At 36.2% G+C, this 15,179-nt stretch overlaps 1 long non-coding RNA gene across 1 annotated transcript; it reads left to right on the plus strand.

The window, feature by feature from the left end:
• On the plus strand, positions 1-1,525 carry LOC129749394 (uncharacterized). Its single transcript, XR_008738036.1, has 3 exons — positions 1-153; positions 212-302; positions 377-1,525. It is a non-coding gene; the product is annotated as an uncharacterized LOC129749394 (long non-coding RNA).
• The last annotated feature ends 13,654 nt before the right edge of the window (positions 1,526-15,179 follow it).

Below are 15,179 nucleotides of genomic sequence, written 5' to 3' on the forward strand. Positions count from 1 at the left end.
GTTATAATATTGAGATCTATAAAAAGGCCTCGATTTTTGTCGTAATCTTAGTCTTCAAAGTATCTCCATATAAAATGTTCCTAACGAAGTATCTTCCACAATACCTCATACTCGGTTTGATGCTTTCATCGTTAATACACTGCATATTAGCAGGTCTAGTTAAAATGGTTGTATTTAATTTTTCATTATTTCAACTTAAATATTTCTTTAGCTCCAATTGCAGAGAAAGTTCAAGCAAACGATGATGAGGAACAAACTGGTAAAGAAGTTAATTTATTACCTCCGAAAATTCAAAAAGCAGTGTAAGTTGTTTCCATTGTATTTGATGGCTCACAGATATTTAACATAATGATTTCATTTTTAACCAATTTTACAGGTGTATATTGTGGTACATATGTTTGGGAATGGGTATTGATATACACGATAACAATGATGGTAGCAGCACAACTTAGCCAGAATATGCCCATAAAAACGAGAGCTGGTGAAGCAATTAGCCACAATAGACAGGATCATGATGAAGTTAATCTATTCTCTACTAGATTGTAAAACAACGTATTAATTTTGAGAGTCACGGTTTCTTTTAAAATATATATAAATTTCGACTGCTAGAATCGAATCGATTAATAAGAACAACTTACTAAAACAAGTCAGGTATCTCGTTTAATGAAATATCAAAATTTCTTGTCTTTTTATTATCTTTATTTAAAAGGTTTTTAGCCACAGACAGGCTGGATCACCTCTGAAAAAAATTAAACTATTTACGAAACAATTACAAGTTGTTGTATAAACATGATTCCTTAAGGAATCATGATGTCGACCCAATGATCATTGGAAAGTGTGTTACAGATGGATTGGTCTATATTAGGGATACCATACGTACTCTTTTAAGAGTACATGTACTCTTTTTCGATCGAAAAATGGGCGTACTCTTCTTTTTGTGAAATTTTACCAAATGTACTCTTTTTTTTGTTGAAAGTCATTTCATCAGAAATACCAACGTATTTCTTCCTATTTATGAAGTTGTTTCACATCTTATGCAAAAACTATAAAAAGAAAACAGCTTGAGACACATTACTTTTACGTTTTGTTTAAAAAAAACGTACATTTTTAGCAGTTATAAACAGCGAGGGTGATAAGCGCCTTTGAATATGCAAACAGTAATCAATAAACAAACAATTTAGGTATAGTACGAGAATATTTTTTAAAGAAAATTTATAATTGTCATGTGAGTCACATAACCTCCAAGAAATTAACAGTATTTGGTTATGTCAATTGAAATATCTCGGTGCCACCTCAGATAGCTCGAAATATGTACTGAGAATCCCGCTCATCCGAGCTTCGCTATTACGAGCAACCGCGTTATGTGAGGCACATTTTTTATCCAAAATCCATGTGAAAATGTATTTTATTATAGCGATATATTGTTAAGCTATTAGAATCTAAACTTGCCAGAAACGTCAATTATATAGAAAAACAAAATCTATGTATGTAAGAACCGAGCTATGCGCCTAGATGATATGCAATACCAGAGCAAAATGGTTCTGTCAATATATTTCGTTTAATCCGAAATTTCACTTATCTGAGGTGGTCCCTCCACCGACTACCTCGGGGATGGATCTTGTGTCAACCTGATGGCTGAGATGATAAGGGAGCTCAGAAAACCAGAGTTCGGATAAGCGGTGTTCTACTGTTTAACGTTTCTCCTGACTTTTTGGATAAATGATCTCATTGTACTCTTTTCGGTGTCGCGGGATATGGTAACCCTAGTCTATATCGAACTTTTCTCCACTGTCATGGAATTCGTAGCAATGTGTGATTAGATGTTCTACAGTAAGTCTCGTATTGCTCTGCTCACAAATCGGTGAGGATCCTCCTTCTACGATGTGTCGGTGCGAAAGCCGGTTGTGCCCAACTCGAAGTCGTGATAACATGGTTCGATCTTTTCTATTTTTTTATCAGTCCAGATATTTGGATTTCCGAAAAGATTTCGGTTGGACGCAGATGTTTATCCATGCTCGCCCTCATATAGTCGAGATTCAACCAGACTGAACTGAACGCCATAAACTTGATTTCGAGAAAAACGAGTTCAAAGTTCACAGCCCTACTAATTGATACCATTTCATCAGATATTTCATGAAGTCATTTTACCATCACATTTAGACTCTTGTAAACCCGTCGAGGCTATAAACTGGTCGATTTCTGATAGCACAATGAACAGAAAACTGAATTTCAACAGCATTATGTTTGCTCCTCGTTCACTCTGGTCGAACCAAAATGTTTGAAAAAATGCCATGCACTATCATTTGATTGGGCAATTTGTTCTAAACGTACAAGCCTACTTATAGGCGCTTTACGAGCAGCACTCAACTAGTATGGCCGATGCTTGAGATTTTTTTTTTTGTTGAACCAGAGTGAACCGAGCCATACAAAATTCGCACTTACGGAATGCGGATTATCTGTGATCAGTGTTCCGAAAATCAATCAAAATAAACACTCAGGATACGATTCTTATTTGAAACATTCTGACTGTATAATAGGAAAGCGCCTCTCGCAACTGCTTCGCCCGACTGGTATGCAATCTCGATCAGCGCTTCACTCAGCAATGCCAACCGAGTCGCATCTTTCAGAATCATTGGTTTTGCAACTATCGCATATCGGAGATGAGTGAGATACAAACTGATCCATTCTGAATGTCACTCACCCAGTATCCGCCTACCCGATAGGAAATTTGACAGATGAAAAATTTCGCCGTTCACATATTTAGTTGGGTGCCGATTTAGTCTGGCTACGAATCACCTTACTAAATCAATGACCCTATTTAGTATGCCAATTAATCGGGCTACGCTTGAATATGAAATATAGGTGCCATACTAAATCGGCTGATGAGTAGGCTCACACAATTACGTATGATTTAGTAGGACAATAAGTTGATCTACGTTATCGGGGAGGATTGGTCAATTTAGTAGGTTTTCGTAGGACTATATTTAGTTGGCATACTTTAAGCCTATTTAGTATGTAATGGTCATAACTGAATTAGTATTTGACATCTGTGTGTGATGGAGGTCATCGATGGGAAAGCTTGGCCCACGTCAGCACGGAAGGTCTCGTCGGTCATCAGTGGTTCGTTGGAGTGGCTAGCACATTTCTATCGGTTCCATCATGACGACGTTCTACCTGACCAAGTTCCCGGACGTTTGCCGGATATGCCTGAAGCCGTAATAGAAGGTGTTCCTGATTCCGATGGAGGTATCGTTTATGAATTCCGCCGCCCTCACCGTGGGCCAGTTTCTAGATGCAGTGCTTGGATGGCAAGCTTCTTCGCAGAACATGTCGTTTCCAGATCGGCTAAGATTGCGGCATTCTCATAACAAAAATCTCCACTGGACTTGCTCTAGTCAAGTCCATACTGCTATTAAATATGGCTTCGCAGGTTTACTTTACTTAATCATGTGACTAATAAACCTTTTTGGTCGGGTGGTTCTATTTTGCGGTAAATCAATCCGACTATTTTATACGATTGGGTAGGAAAAGGAATCGATTTTTGAGACCAATCAATTCTAGAGTTTGTTTTGATTAGGTCGTATCAACCACTCGATGTGTTTCGAGAAAATCGATGTTGAAGTTTTGAATAACAATTTCAATTTTTATTTTAAGACTGTTTGTCATATTCATCCGCAAATCCTAACTTTAATGCAGAAGTAGAAGGAGAACATGTTGATGTACTCAAAACTTGCGTTAGTTTAGTTCTTATTAATGAAAATGTACTTACGACCTATTGCATTTTTATTTAGGCGCAAACGTCCTTTTCGCCAATCGATAAGTTTTATTTCAAAAACTACTTCCTTTGGCCCGAATCTATGCTTTGTCCATTCAGGGGCGGTCCTAGAGTTGGCTCTTGGGGGGGGTGATTTTCCAAATTTTCAAAAATCATTCAATAAGAAGGATCGTAAATATCTGGCGGAAAAAGGTTAATTTTTAGAAACATAGTGGTGCATGGAGGAAGGGGGGGGGGGGTGTTTGCAGTTGCAAATAAGTCTTGTATTTAGTAGGTTTGTATACTTGTAGGTTTGAAATTTGAAAAATTTGAAATTAAAGAAAAATAGTGAAAACTATTTACAAATTTCCTTATTATACTTATTTCGATATCTTTTTATAAAACAATCTGCGAATCATAGATGTTCACCATAAAAAAGTGTTGAAAAAAAGATAATTTTCGTAATTAAACATTTTGCAGTTAAAAAATTATAGCTTTAAAAATTCTTTAAATAATTTAACGATATAAATTTCATTTCACAAATGAAAATTAAACACACATTGTCTTGGAAGAAATTGAAAAAAAAAAATCTTCAAGTAATCCACAATATTTTAATGGGAATTTTCATATCCGGGTAAGACACTCACCAAAAATTTTAATGATTCTCATTTTGCAATGATTCCAAAACAATTATTTGAAAAAAGTGTTTTTTAATAATTGCTATGAATTAAAAACTGAATATTTCATTATGTTTATGAAATATTTTGCTGAATCGTTGTTCGAAAGTATTGAATTATTATAAATTCTTATTAGAACTCTTCAATTTAAAAATATAAATTTAATTCTAAAATAAGATAATCAAAATTATATTTTTAGGTATGAAGCTTTTGAAACTTCATTTTCATTTGTTTTTTCTTGAGTGTCAAGCTCTTATAAAAGTCTAGTAGATATGTTATGAGCTTTATTGGAACTGAATCCAAAGAAAAAGTAACTAATTTGTAACGAATTATTTATGAAAAAAGTGAAAAGTCGATTTTTTTCTTCATGTTCTCAATATTTTAAAATTTTTTCTATAATGATTGAATTAAATAAAAACATATTGCATAAAGAGTCAATTTCTGAATGTTAAAACTATTTCAAAATTGCAGTGATAATCCATAATCAATTGCCATTGAAATAACCAAACTTTTACATTCAGCGTGGATTTTTTAACCTAAATCATGAAGCTGGATTTCTACTTCAAATTTTAAATATTATTGTGTAGATGAGCTAAAAACAGTAACTGCGATATAATTGTTGTGAATCCTGAAATCCAGCCTTGTTGGACAAAAATTAGAAAAAATGTCTTTCAAATGTTCAACCTGAGCGATTGTCTTGTTCCCGAGAAAATAGTCGGAAATTACGGAATAGTTTTATCATCTGGTAAAAATTAAAACAGAGGTAAGTTTTTGGAGCCTGTGTTTAAAAAATTGATTCTGGAAATTAATTTCTGAACTCGATTTCAGATTTTGTCCATCACCTGTAGTTTTAGAATTAGTGTTTTCAGTATTTTTCGAAAATTGAAAGGATATCATTAGAGATGTATCGAATAGTGCGAACGGCCGAATACCAACTATTGGCCCTTTTCAAGTATTCGGGGAAACGAATATTCTGAACATGAAAAATTCTCAATAAGCTTTAAATGTCTTCAAAAGTACTGTCTGCATCACCGAATATTCTGCAAAAAAAAATACCACTGTGAGTAATATTTTAAAGTGATGATAGAATTGCAAAGCAAAAGTACTAATCAAAGCAGGTGAAAAACACTTTTTTTCGTGATTTGTATAGAATTTGAAGTATAACTGATATCAAGTTTCAACCAATAATCTAAGTTTCACATTTTTAATGTAATTTATTTTTTACCATAAAATCCCCATAATTGATGTTTTTTAATAATTTTAATCATAATGTGGTCTCAAAAAAATTTTATCGTAACCATTTCTTACTTAATTAACTTAATTTTGAAAGTTTGAAAATAAATAATAGATTTTTTTATAAAAACTATTGATCATTATTCAAATGGTTTAATTGTGATAACGGCTCAAATTGAAAGAGGCCCTTCAAGCCAAAGGGGTATAAAAGCATAAAAGCTAATGAAAGACGTAAAATATCACAGTAAATAAGCCTTGGGAAGAAAAATAAGTGATTTACTTTAAAAAATAGAAACTTATTTAGAGAAAACACATTTTTAATTTGATGTGTTTGGCAATTTTCCATTTATTTCTCTAAAATTTTTATTTTTTTTTTCAAACGTAAAAGTATGTAGATTAAAATTCTAAATATCTGAAAATAGTTTGAATTATGAAAAACTGTTGTATATGAATAAATCAAAATCGATCATTTTTGCTACGTTGAGGCGAATACTATCAAATCTCATTTTTTTCAAAAACTTTCCAGAACAAGAAATTATTTTAAAAAAAATATTCTGAAAATTGAATGCTACTTTTCAATTCAAATTGTCTAGACAGTTACGATATCTTCAATTCAGAGAACAATATGGGCGTTTAAGAATCTCTAATTGAGATGTATTCTGTAAATTGGAAATTGCAATACAAATTAAACCAAGAAATGAAAATGTTGTAGGCAACAAAAATCGAATCTGTCCAGGTGAATACTGGAGGAGGGTGGTGGGGATTGCCAAATGTCCACTCGTTTGAACGGAGAGGGAGAAGGGGGTAAAAATCTCATTTTTCTGTCAACGTGGTATCTGGACGGCCCCAAAGGTTTTAACAGTTAAAGGCTCAAGTCTTTTTTTCTTTTAAAAAGAATCGAAACAAGTTTGCAGGTATATATTGAATATACCGGTGGACATTATCATAAAAAAAAATAATCAAATTATGGCTAAAATTTTAACGAAGATAGTATGAAATAACATTTTTACTAAATATCCAAAAAGCGAAAACAACTCATGAGCATTAAATATAACTTATCAGATAAGCGTTTGTTTAAGACCTTGTTTGATGACAGAGATACGCAAGAAAATAAATTGCATGTTCCACATGATCCCAAACTTTTTGCCGATACATCATATTGGAGGTGAGCCCAAACTTTTGATCGATAACTTAAGTAGCTATTTTATTTGTTTAAAGCACTATGCAAATTTTTTAGCACAAAATTTAAAAAAATGTATTTTGACATTTATGAAAAAAGATTAAAATGCCGAATTTTTAAATTCGGTCCTACCCTGAACTGATCGGGTTGAAATATAAAGTGCGATTTTTTGGAAATTTTCCAACTTTACGCTAAGTTTAAGTCATATTAAGTTAAAATATACATTTTGCCAAAACATACGAAAATGGTTTTGATTTTCGAACATAGAATGAGCTCAAAAGAAATGCAATATGTCATCAGTTGACTGAAATATAATCAAACAAATTTTCTTGTTTTTGAGGGGGTGATCCCAAACTTTTGGCCGGTGGCGTATATGGTCAGCAAATTCTAATTCAACGCTGTACCTCAACAAAAGTTATTTGATGAAATTCGGTCCAGTTCGGTGCAATTTAGTTACAGCTGTTTTAGTTTGGCGAACCGACTTTTTTCAGTTTTAAGCTATTAAATGAATAATAAATTCTTTTATTGAAAAAACACCCCCACGGAGTGGAAAAATTTGAGAATTCGGAAGTACACCTACTATGAAAAGTTTATAGTTTTGATACAAAATCCAGCGTTTGCGAGTATTTCGTAACGGTTTTTTGCCGCTTGGGGGGGGGGGTGATCACCCCGATCACCCCCCCCATAGGACCGCGCCTGTGTCCATTCGGAGTTGTCTGAAAAAATGTTTGAACAAAACTCCTATCTGATGGTTTCATGGGATAATGCCGCTCTAAGACATGCGGATTTATTCCTTTGTGGGACTATCCATTACAAATTTAATTGGACGTTTCCGGCCATCACCTTCGACACCTCTGTCCGTTCAAGCAGTGCGAGAGTGGGTATCGTCGTGTTTCATTATTTTGATTGTCCCTGTAATGAGGAAAGCACTATGGTTATTCACACAGCGGAAATAAAACTTTATAGTAGGGTAAAACTGTACAAAACGCACCAGCGGGGTAAGATGGCCGATGCCATTATTTCTCAAATATACACTAACCAACGGCTTCAAATGATGTTTTTCTTCATTTATATTTTAGCAAACAAGCTTTTTCATCATTCAAAAGGTGAAAAGTTCACAAAAACTACTTCAGTTCTTAGAAACAGAAGAATTAATAGAATCAGCGTGAAACTTGTTATTTTTCATAAGTAACATATAAGGTTTTATGATAAAACAGCCTGCGCAATCTTATAAAACTACAGCTTATCGTTTATCCACTCATGTGAACTTTCGGAAGACTATAAAATTTTTGTTGTATTTTATTAACTTCCTACAAAATTTTATCAAAAACCGTTCATATGAAAATTGGGGCAGAATGCCCACAAGACCACGTGTTTTACGCTCAAATTTTGAATGCTGTTAACGTTTGAGAAAACCCGAATATCAAAACAAAATGTCATTCTTTTTATTTGCTGACTCCCAAATTACGATAACAATGCATAATTATAACAAATTTCGTCCTTGTTCGAGTTAAAAAGGTGCACCAATATTCGACTCGAAAAAAATTATCGGCCGCCATGTTTGCTGCGATATCATCATATCAGTCAAAAAAATTGAATTTCGTTGCCTACTTGAAGGCGTTTTATATATAAGGATATTAAAAAGTGTATTTTGAATAGCGAAATTTTCGTAGTGTTTAGCAACATTAAATGACTTTTAGCCAAAGGATGGTTAGTTTACAAAAATACGATGAACAAGTAATCAAACATTTGATGTTTCAATAATTACATTCCGTATAATCGTTGTTCCATTTCTTACCACCCTTAATGTTTGGTGCGTTCTGTCCACTAGTTTTGGCGTTCTGCCCCGCGGTTTGTTTTCTGGCTGTTTTAGTTTTTTACAAAAATATAGTGCAAATCGTGTTTTTATCATATTTTTTTCTTTTCGATAATACGTAAATCTGATCCCTGAATCGTCGTAAACTTTCAATTTGGTTCTTAAATGATTGGTATCGCTGTAAATAGCAATTATGCTTAACTGGTGCGTCTTGTACAGTTTTCCCCTACTCACCTAACAACAATTTGTAGCCATTTATTATGCTAGGATAGTTGTTATCACTCTCACTAACAGTTCAATAGTTCTAATAGTTCATTTGAACATAAATTTTCCTCAATTTTCAAAGCGAATTCCGCGACGATGCATAACGCCGTACAAACCAAATCGCCGAAATGTTTTTGCGTCGTTTTGCATCACGGCAATACACGGTAGCGCAAAACGACGCAAAAAAAACAAATTGCACTCAAAAATTAGAAATCATCATACGACCTAAATTCAAATCAGTCTGGTAAAGTTATTCATTGATCAAATGAAACCAAATTTTTACCGATCATAGAATACATCTTTGTCAATCGTTTGAAGTAGATAACTCAGTTTTGTTTATATTGGTTCATACGACCTAATCAAAACAAACTCTAGAATTCTGCTATTTAGTCGGATTGAGTTGGGTGGTACGAAGAAAAATTCATTTTCGCGATCAATCAATCCGGCTATTTAGTACGATTGGGTAGGGTGGTAGGAAAAACAATCGATGTTTGAGGCCAATCAATTCTGCTAGTTAGTCGGATTGAGTTGGGTGGTACGAAGAAAAATCCATTTTTGCGATCAATGATTCCGGCTATTTAGTACGATTGGGTAGGGTGGTAGAAAAAATAATCGATTTTTAGGCCAATCAATTCTGCTATTTAGTCGGATTGAGTTGGGTGGTGCGAAGAAAAATCAATTTTTGCTGTCAATCAATCCGGCTATTTAGTACGATTGGGTAGGAATATCTCATCAACTTTATCGCCCTACTAATCAGGCGATTTAGTCGGTTTCTACACAATCATGCTACTCATCACCCTACGAAATCGGCCTATTAATCGGTTGATGCCCAGCAAAAACTCCCATAAGCGACGTTGCAACAATGGGCCGATTAGTATGAACTAAAATCGGCCGACGCACCCTTCGCGAGCCGACTAAGTATGGTGAATAGTAGGGTGTTTGTTTGAAATTGAAAACACGGCGGAAATGAACATCTTTCCCTCACAAACACAACTAGGGGAGATGAGGGCATAACGAGCACCCAGGGCATAATGAGCACTACGCTTTTCTACGAAAGTACGTATTTTCTTAAATAAATTTTCATGAGGATTTGTTTCGTACTTCCTATAGTATTAATTTTTCACAAAAAAAGGAACCTCCTTATCATCTTTACAGAGATATTTAAAAAAAACTAGCTTGATTCTCAAGTTACGAAAATATTATAATTTTTGAGCACCACGAAATAAGCTCTTATGATCTTAAAATAACCTTGATCTATAATGTACGCACTGCAACATTGTTTCTCAATTTTTACCATCATAAAATTTTTGATTTTTCACTTTTATCAATTTTAAAACACGTTTTTACTTAAATTTGTTGACTAGGGGCATATAGAGCACCATATTATCGAGGCATAATGAGCATTTTCGGCCGTAGAATCTAGCAGCGAATCAAAATTGATTTATAGCGCCACACCTTGACTAGTTTTCATCCGACGATTTAGCCTATTGGTAAGGTGTCGGAGAGGTAATCAAAAGACTAGAGTTAGATTTCTGTTCGAGGTGATTTTTTTCCATTCACAATTCATGATCGATTTTTTTATTGTTACATTATTACGGCTAGTAGCATCATCCTCCGAACAAAGCACTTAATGTATGAGCGTGCGTGAATTGTTTGTATTCTACAAACAGACCTAGATTATTTTGTTATTGCTTTGTTTGATGAATCTACGACTCACCCGCTGCTAGATTCCCCGGCAAAAACGCACATCTTGTTTGATTAATGGTGCTCATACTGCCTCAGAGGGGGTTCTCATTATGCCTCCACAGTGGCTGGTTTTCAGCTTTTGGCAAAATTTTTTAAAATGCATTTTTTAACGTTTTCATCTAGTTTTTCACGTTTCAGCCCGTTAGGGAATAGGCTTTTCAAGTGTCTGAACACGAAACAATAATGTAACCTCCATATTATAGCTATTTTCTATGGTTAAATAACCGTTTTCCTTAAGGTGGCCATAACGCCCCCATCCCCCCTACAATTTGATTTTATTCTTACTGGTGTTAAAAAACGCTGTAAAATCAAATAAATTTATTAATTTACTATGTTTAAAATCAAACAACATTTCCTTATGATCGGTTGCATGCATCACTCACTCAATGACTGATACATGCACTCCTGATCCTAGACCAACGTGATTCGCCGTATGCATCGCTCATTGGTGAGATTCCAATTTGATGATGGTGCTGCACTGTTTTGACAACAAATGTCGTGCGAAGTGATCTGTATTTTAGCGATGAATAGAACGATCGATGATCGGATAGGTCCAGTAGCAATCGATAACAAAACCCGATCGCTGTACGTTCAGTCACGAAGTGCAATCAGGAACATTCATTGAAAATGAGTGATATTCGAAACACTGTCTGTGATTTTGACTTACCGGTTGCGTTCTGAACGACAGTAAGCAATAAAATAAATCATCTTTTATCGTTAATTGTTAAAAATCCTAACATTCCCTTAAGTAAATTAGAAAACAAAATTCAAGGGTTTCGGTTAAGTCTGGCTGATTGAGATTTCAACAAATGCTAACAATCCGCAACATGAAATTTTCAGCCACGGGAACGTTTTTTATCATTTAATTTATCAGATATTAGTTCTTGAAGAGCTGAAGAACTGTTTTTAATCTAAAAAACAAACACACATAAAACTATTTTGCACAAAATCAGTTTTCATGACCAAAACATGTTTTTCATCTTTACCTCACAGGTAACTCTCACAGGAAAAAGGTTTTGATTTTCATTGGATAGGTAGTTTATCATGTTTCACATCCGCTGCAATACATAACCCTTTTTGGCATTCAGTTCGGTCTGGTCGAATCCCGACCAAGGTCAGAAGCAGGAATGTTTTATGGGCGAGGTAGTGCATCTCTGCCAACAGATGCTAGTCTATCTGCTTACTCGTTGCCACGAATTCCAGCGTGGCCTGGTATCCAGCAGAAGGTCATGTTTGTTGGTGGATGAAGCTTTTGTATTTTTTGACTCCAAGGATGTCGATTTCTTGGGTTTTGCAACTTAAGGCGCTGGCAGAGTCTATGAAAACTACGGTAGGTATTTCCAAAAGATGTATTGTGGGGACGAATTGCAAGTAGGTAGTAGGGCGGCGACTTCAGCAGAAAATATGGAAACTTGGCTTGGTAAGTTTTTTGCGTTTCTCACAGAAGGGGCGTTCAGACCAATTCTGATTTTGTCTGACAATTTGGAGCCATCCTACCTACCTATAGGGGAGAATGAGGATACTTGATCCCTGGGGATACTTGATTCCTTAGCTATATCTCGAAACTGGAATGTCTTACAAAGATCAAATGTTCTAGAAAAATGTGCCAAAATGAGTAAAATAACAATTCTTGAAGTTTAAAATTTTTTAACAAAATAATTGTTTGAGTAATTGAACTTTGTTTGAAAAATTTCACAAAATGTAACTTGAAGATCTTTTTTCATCACTTTAAAATGTTCCTTACATGGGAAAATTATGAAAAAAAATATTTGTTCCAATGTATCAATCGTTCGAGCGTAAAATGAACTTCATAATGCCATATTTTCAAAGCAATGGAAAACTCTCAACTTTTTTCAGAAAAAGTTTTCTAAAATGTTGATTATGGGTACAATTGATCCCCTACACCCAAAATTCAGCCTCTGTGCCAATGGCGTGTAGTCAATTACATAGCATCATTGGTACAAGAAGATAACGCGATCGGTGCTGATTCGATTTGCTCCCACCGGCATTAATCTCCCAAGTTAACCGAATTGCGTATGTCTGAAAGAAACAAAATAAAAACGCTTTCACGTCCCTCCCTATCGCATCACAAGACGAAGAAGGATGGAAATAATACCGGCCAACACCAGGCAGCCAGCGAACCGAGCACTCTGCGTGTGAATGTAGCAAAAGCAACAACAAAAACATCCTTCTAATTCAATCCCTTCAATCCACCGGCAAACAACCACGGCCGAGCTGTGCGTGTGTATGCAGTAAAAGCAACAACAAAAAAAACATTCCTTCAATTCAATTCGCCGGCAAACAACCACGGCTAAGCTGTGCGTGTGTATGTAGCAAAAGCAACAAGAATATATTCCTTCAATTCACCGGCAAACAAGCACCGGCCAAGCTGCCCGGCTTTAGCAGCTGTGTATATGTAGCGTGTGTATGTAATAGCAGGCAGTAAGCAAAGCACAGTTCTCATTCAATGGGTTTCCCGTTTCCTCCACTCCCGTTCCCTTTCCCGTTTCCATCAAAAGACAAATGAATACCTTGAAAGGAGGCCGAACGCCGGGAAGCCACTGTCGTGCGTTTCTTTTGTGATTGATCGGTGGCAGAATGCCTATGACAAATATCCCTCTTACTGCATGAAGCTCAAATAGTACACTGGTTAAGATGTCGGTCTGGCAAGATCATTTAGTTAGTGATTTGAGTTCGATTCTCCCTACGGGGCGCTGTGGTTTATATTTTTATTTTCTTGTTTCTGGGATGAATTATCCAATAGGAACGAAATCCCATAAAATGTTTTTCTTGTTTTGCTTGAATGTAGTGGTCATGCATCATTTTAGTTGGGAGCCGAGTCCTTATGCCAGTTACGGTTTTTCAAACATATCATCTTCGGCACAGTGCACATTTCAGCGCATTATCGGCACAGAGATGTGCTAAATAGGCATTGGATTTTTGCAACCTCTTCTATGGGTGTATGTCTGCTATAAATTGTGAAATGAGAACAAACATGACCAAAATAGTCAGTTAACATTCTATCTTGGGGATTTGTTTGATTTTTATACAAGGATTAGGGCTTCCTGAATAAAAGATCAAGTCTCCTTCAATAGGGGATCAAGTCTCCCCTAACTTCAGAAAAATCGCAATTTTTTTACTCCCACGAAAATGCTTCTAGTTCATCAACGGGTTCAAGTATCGTTCTAATTTTTGGAGCATAGAAACTTGAAGTTACAAGCTGTCAGAAAATGTCAAAGACGGCGTGTTGCTAAATTTTTCCAAAAAGATATGGCGAAAATAAGAAAAGGGGATCAAGTATCCCCACTCTCCCCTACACCCAAAATTCAGCCTCTGTGCCAATGGCGTGTAGTCAATTACATAGCATCGTTGGTACAAGAAGATAACGCGATCGGTGCTGATTCGATTTGCTCCCACCGGCATTAATCTCCCAAGTTAACCGAATTGCGTATGTCTGAAAGAAACAAAATAAAAACGCTTTCACGTCCCTCCCTATCGCATCACAAGACGAAGAAGGATGGAAATAAATACCGGCCAACACCAGGCAGCCGGCGAACCGAGCACTGTGCGTGTGAATGTAGCAAAAGCAACAACAAAAACATCCTTCACCGGCAAACAACCACGGCCGAAAGTGCGTGTGTATGCAGTAAAAGCAACAACAAAAAAAACATTCCTTCAATTCAATTCGCCGGCAAACAACCACGGCTAAGCTGTGCATGTGTATGTAGCAAAAGCAACAAGAATATATTCCTTCAATTCACCGGCAAACAAGCACCGGCCAAGCTGCCCGGCTTTAGCAGCTGTGTATATGTAGCGTGTGTATGTAATAGCAGGCAGTAAGCAAAGCACAGTTCTCATTCAATGGGTTTCCCGTTTCCTCCACTCCCGTTCCCTTTCCCGTTTCCATCGCAAGACAAATGAATACCTTGAAAGGAGGCCAAACGCCGGGAAGCCACTGTCGTGCGTTTCTTTTGTGATTGATCGGTGGCAGAATGCCTATGACAAATATCCCTCTTCCTACATGAAGCTCATATAGTACACTGGTTAAGATGTCGGTCTGGCAAGACCATTTGGTTAGTGATGTGAGTTCGATTCTCCCTACGGGCGCTGTGGTTTATATTTTTATTTTCTTGTTTCTGGGATGAATTATCCAATAGGAACGAAATCCCATAAAATGTTTTTTCTTGTTTTGCTTGAATGTAGTGGTCATGCATCATTTTAGTTGGGAGCCGAGTCCTTATGCCAGTTACGGTTTTTCAAACATATCATCTTCGGCACAGTGCACATTTCAGCGCATTATCGGCACAGAGATGTGCTAAATAGGCATTGGATTTCTGCAACCTCTTCTATGGGTGTACCTATGCGTCCGGCGCTTTTGAGCGACGCATAGGGCTGAGATAAAAGATCTCGACTGCTGGCGATTCGGAGCCAGCGTCTTCACTTGCTGCCAGCCAGAGTTCTCGTCAACTGTGTGGACTTCAGCGGCTAGACTACGCCGCCGCGAGCTTC

The sequence above is a fragment of the Uranotaenia lowii genome, chromosome 2 (genome assembly GCF_029784155.1).
Source record: "Uranotaenia lowii strain MFRU-FL chromosome 2, ASM2978415v1, whole genome shotgun sequence".
NCBI lineage: Eukaryota > Metazoa > Arthropoda > Insecta > Diptera > Culicidae > Uranotaenia > Uranotaenia lowii.